We start from the raw sequence: 5,442 nt of genomic DNA, 5'->3' as shown, positions 1-5,442 counted from the left end.
GATGCTTTGTGAGTTCTTAGGAATTGATCACTAGCAGGCAGCATTAGCTCGCTAGAAAACAATTCCTGCCAAAAAAAAATCAGTTAACTGCTTCAGAAATTATAAATAGGCCCTCTCAGAGGAGTGCTATAGACAGTGTTTTGGTATTTAAGGAAAACATTTGACAAAGTCTTTTTTGGCATCATTTTGAGTAAATTGTATGACATGGTTATATAGATTTCTGGTTCAAGTACACTTACAGAACATGAAGTAATGTATTAACATCAGCCTTTAGAGAAACCTGTACTGGCATGCCATGAGGCCTTTTCCCTCTGGCCCACTAGGAGAAATCTTTGTTATTCTGGCAAAGTGTGTGAATGACATAAACTAGAGAAATTAGAGTTCTTGATATATTGGTTGATAAATCAGAATCCAAAAGTACCTCCATAGTCTAGAACAGGGTTTGACAAACCACAGCCTATGGGATAAATCCATCCAGCAGCCCACTTTTTCTACAGCTCTCAAGCTAATAGTAGTTTTAATATTTGTAAAGCATTGTAAAAAAAAAAAAAAAAAGAAGGATATGAGATAGAGAATATCTAAAATATTTGCTGTACTATCTGACCCTTTACAGAAAAAGTTGGTTTACACCTAGTATAGAAAAATAAGCAGAATTTAAAAAGACAAAAAGATGAATTGAAAACCCTGGACTTTATTCCATAACGACAATCAAACAAAACAATTCTTAGTAAAAATACAGTGTTATAGAAGATTGGACTTAGCAGCATGTGTTAAAATGACTTGGAATTTATAAATTCAAGCTGAATCAATTATGAGATGTGATTATTAATATGGTTTAAAACAATATTCATTTATAGAAAAAGAGCATTCAGAATATGGAGACAGTCCCATCCCATTTTTTTCTACAGTGATCAGATTACACCTGAACTACTGCTAGCCCCTTTTGAGGGGCTAGAACAAGGACCCTTGTATAGAAAATTCTAGGAGGTAGAGTTTTCTCTTTTTTATCTCTAAGGCAACATTTTGTGAATGTAGGCAATATTCTCACAATTCTGAAACAGGGCTGGGTGCGGTGGCTTATGCCTGTAATCCTAGTACTTTGGGAGGCCGAGGCAGGTGAATTGCTTGAGGTCAGGAGTTCGAGCCCAGGCTGGCCAACTTGGCAAAATCCTGTATCTGCAAAAAATACAAAAAAATTAACTGGGTATGGAGGTGCGCACCTGTAGTCCCAGTGACTAGGGGACTGAGGCAGGAGGATTGCTTGAACCCGGGAGGTCAGAGCTGCAGTGAGCCAAGATCTCATTACTGCACTCAAGCCTGGGGGACAGAATGAAACCCTTTCTCAAAACAAAACAAAACAAAAAACAACTCAGAAACAGACACAATGTCTAAAGTTTTCACCTCAGCCTCACATTTAATTGGCTTAGTGTGAACTTCTTTACACTTTGCTCTCCAAAAATAAAAGAAGAGCTCATCTCAGGCATAAAAAAGTTTTCTGTTTTGGTAGACATTACTAATGTTCACCAATATGCTCTGGTTCCCCTCCTTTTTAACATGTGGGAAGATATTTGGCCAACGAAATGTGAGCAGAAATAGTGTGTATCATTTCCAGGCAGAAGCATTTAAAAGCATGATTTCTTCACATGTGTTCATCACTGTGGAAGCCTATATCAAGTTGAGGATGCCATCAGATCATAACACTCAGCAGTACTTAGCCACTGCATTGAAGACAGTTGAAGTGTTCTTTGCATGATCAAGAAATAAACTTTTTAAAAAATAAGCCAGTGAAAGTTTTGAAGTTGTTACGGCAACATAATCTACCCTGTTCTGGCTATTTCCCTCCCCAGTATTTAACAGCTAATATCCCTGGACCAGAAGTCAGGTGACATGGCTTCTGTTCTTCACTCTAACACTAGGTATGACCCTGCAAAAAAATCAGTTTTGACTGTTAAAAGTGATTGTTTGAATAAAAATTATTGACCATCTCTTTTAGGGAAAAAAATCCTGTGATTTTAAAGTCTCTTTTAATATTTTATGTATTCAAAGAAAGTAATGTTTATAACTAAAGTATATGGTTAAAATATACCTTGCCATTTGATTTTTAACATTTCATAAATTGCTATTATTTATTTTGGATCAAATCTCCTTCTTGTGTAATATTTGCATTGTTTTAGGCCTTAGTATCTGCTAAGAAAGTATAACCTAGGTTATCAAACACCTATTAAATCACTGTGTGGCTTAATTAACTTAAAGCCATTTCTCTATTGGGTCTTCATGGCCAAAATGAAGTGAGGAAAAAAATAGTTTTTTGTCCCAGATCCCGCTCCCAGATCCCACTACCCACTTATTTTATTTTTTTATTTTTATATTTTGCTATATAAAGGATATGGCTTTTGTCCCAGAAATTGGACTATTATCAAGAAGGTGCCAGAATTTTAGTGTTTCCTTCTTACCAACAGATTTATAACTTATCTTCACAATTAGAGGTTTATTTTTATTTCTAAGTTTAGTTACTCTGTAATTATTTGGGCTGAAATATAGCTCTCAGATATATAAATTCCTTAAAACATTCAATATTTGAATTGATTTGGTGTAAATCCAGTTTTCCGAGGTTTAGCTTTCCTTTTAAAGCTCTACTGCCTTTAATAGAAGCTCAAATTCTTTTCAAAAATCTGATGAAATCATCTTGTAACTATGTGTAGTACGTGATCCATACAGTTTCCAGTACTGTTTGAAATTGGCTCTTTGGAAAACCAATCTGTTTCTAGTTCACGTTTTATAGATGAGTCAACAATTGAACATCAATATATTTTGCTCTTTTAAACACTTTATTCTGAAATAGATTGTACTCTGTAGGTACCAAATCAGTATTTACTGAATAAAAGAATTTAACAGAATTATTAAACCAGCTATTTTGTGAAGCTAGGATTCAAAGTTCTGAATTTTTAGTTTAATTTCTCCTCATTACCTCTATTTAGTTTTTAAAAGTTAAGAAAATTATTTTCCAGCTGGACATTGGTGGCTTACACCTGTCACTGCAGCACTTTGGGAGGCCAAAGCAGGCAGATCAATTGAGTCTTGGAGTTTGAGACCAGCCTGGCCAGCATAGTAAACCCTGTCTGTACTAAAAGTACAAAAATTAACCTGACGTGGTGGCATATGCCTGTAATCCCAGCTTCTTGAGAGGCTGAGACACAAATATTGCTTGAACCCAGGAGGTGGAGGTTGCAGTGAGCTGAGATTCTCCAGTGAGCTGGAGCACCATGGCATTCCAGCCTGGGCAACAAGCAAGAGGCAAGACTCTGTCTTTAAAAAAAAAAAAAAAAAAAAAAAAAAAAAAAAAAAAAAAAAAAAAAAAAAAAAAAAAAAAAAAAAAAAAAAAAAAGAAAGAATAATTATTTTCCATATTGTAAAAGACACTTTAAATTCACCAAAATCACATTAGATTTTTTTAGTTGTTTTTAAAACAAGTAAATCATATGGCAGATCACTTCTGAGTTCTAAACTCTTCTTTATCTAAAATCAGTAAAATTAATTTAAATGTAACTTTATTACAAAAAATAATATGAATTTTGTTTCTAGCAGGCCATGGCTTCTGGTTCTGATCCTGGCTTGTCACTAGCTATGTGTCCTCATATAGGTTACTAATGTTTTAGAGCATTTGTTTCCTTATTTGTAAAATTAGAGTTGTCTAGTGTATGCTTTCCTAGTTTTCTTTTTTAACTCTGTGTTGGTTTCTGTTTGTGTATTTTTAAATATAATTATTTAATCTAGGCTTTTTCTTGTGTTCAGGAGTGTGTATAATGGCCCATCCTCTAGAAAACATGTTCATAGTCTCTTTGACCTTTTTAATTCTAATATAACATATATGTACTGGTCAGCATAGGCTAGATTGTGCAGTAGTGACAGCTTCTCTAACTTCAGTACATTAAAACAACAAAGCTTATTTCAGGCTTCTAATACCTGTCTGCCTATGATGTGTGATTTGGGATCTTTACTCTGTGTTGTCCTCATTCTGGTACTCAGTCTTTCAAAGTACCCACCTGTGGAGTTTTGCAGGCGCTGTAACAAGGTGAGAGAGAGAATAGTTGTATCATACATTGTCTTTGAAAGTTTTCAACCAGAAGTAAATACATGTCACTTTTGTTTAGATGACTTTGACCAAAGCAAGTCCTATGGCCACATCTAACTTCAAGGGGGCTAGAAGTGCTATCTCACAATGTGTCTTGGTCACACGAAGACACAAGAATATTTGATGAACAGCTCTTATGACTAACCGTTAGGTTTTAAATCAAATGTTGAAATCTGGTAGAACTATAAATTAGAAGTGCATTTATGGAGGGCAGTTTGCAGACATATCAAAAAGATAGAAATATATCTACCATTTGATATAGAAATTTCAATTTTAATAAATTATTAAATAGACATGGTTTATACATTCATAGATCTTATTGTATGGGGTGGGAGACAAGAGGGATAGCACCAGAAATAATTAAAATGAGACAGGTTAAGTGCTATGATAGAGAAATATGTAGGGTGATTCTAAAACATATAGAAAACATTCTCATTCTCTATTTTCCGGTTGTGATTCTCTCTTCAGCTCTGTATAATCTGCTATTAAATCTCCCTTGTTGAATTTTAAATTTCAATTCTTATAATTTTTTGTTTCTAAGAGAGTTATTCAAATCTGCTAGGTTACTTGTTATAGTTTCCTATCTCTGAAGATATTTTCATGCTTGGCTTTTTTGATGAAATTATTTTCTCAATTTATCATATCATTTTGAGTATCTACAAATCTTTTGGTAATGAAAATTAAAAGTGACATGGTTATAATTTATTAAAATTTGACAGTGTTCAGGGGGAAAAATGGTCCAGATTTTGTATAGAGATTAGAACCTTTAAAAAATTTGCTCATAGTGAATATTATTAGGTAATACATAGAAATTGTAAGATTTGAGTTAGGTGTTTGGGATTATGACTGATTTTTAAAACATTTTTCTAAACTGTCTATAATGTTATTTCATCATTTCTACTTTTTCCAGCTTTGTTGAGGTATGATTGACAAAACTGTATAAAATTAAGGTATACAATGTGGTGATTTGATCTATATTATAAAACAATTTCCACAATCAAGTTAGTTAATATTTCTATCATTTCACCTAATTATTATTATTATTATTTTTTGTAGTGAGAACATTTAAGATCTATTCTCTTAGCAGATGCCAAGATTACAATAGAGGATTATTAACTACGATCATCATGCTATCTTTCACAGCTTTTAGAACTTAAGAAATGAAGCTGGGGGCCGGGCGCGGTGGCTCAAACCTGTAATCCCAGCACTTTGGGAGGCCGAGGCGGGTGGATCACGAGGTCAAGAGATCGAGACCATCCTGGTCAACATGGTGAAACCCCGTCTCTACTAAAACTACAAAAAATTAGCTG

General features: G+C 34.0%; 1 protein-coding gene across 8 annotated transcripts in view; it reads left to right on the top strand.

Annotated features, from left to right (window-relative positions):
• LRRC49 (leucine rich repeat containing 49) overlaps positions 1 to 5,442 on the top strand; it is a 138,671-nt gene that overhangs the window by 91,775 nt on the left and 41,454 nt on the right. The gene's annotated exons all lie outside the window — the stretch shown is intronic.

The sequence above is a fragment of the Cebus imitator genome, unplaced genomic scaffold (genome assembly GCF_001604975.1).
Source record: "Cebus imitator isolate Cc_AM_T3 unplaced genomic scaffold, Cebus_imitator-1.0 Scaffold203, whole genome shotgun sequence".
Classification (NCBI taxonomy): Eukaryota; Metazoa; Chordata; class Mammalia; order Primates; family Cebidae; genus Cebus; species Cebus imitator.
The sequence above is the reverse complement of the archived record's forward strand: the minus strand, read 5'-3'. Positions and strand labels throughout refer to the sequence as shown.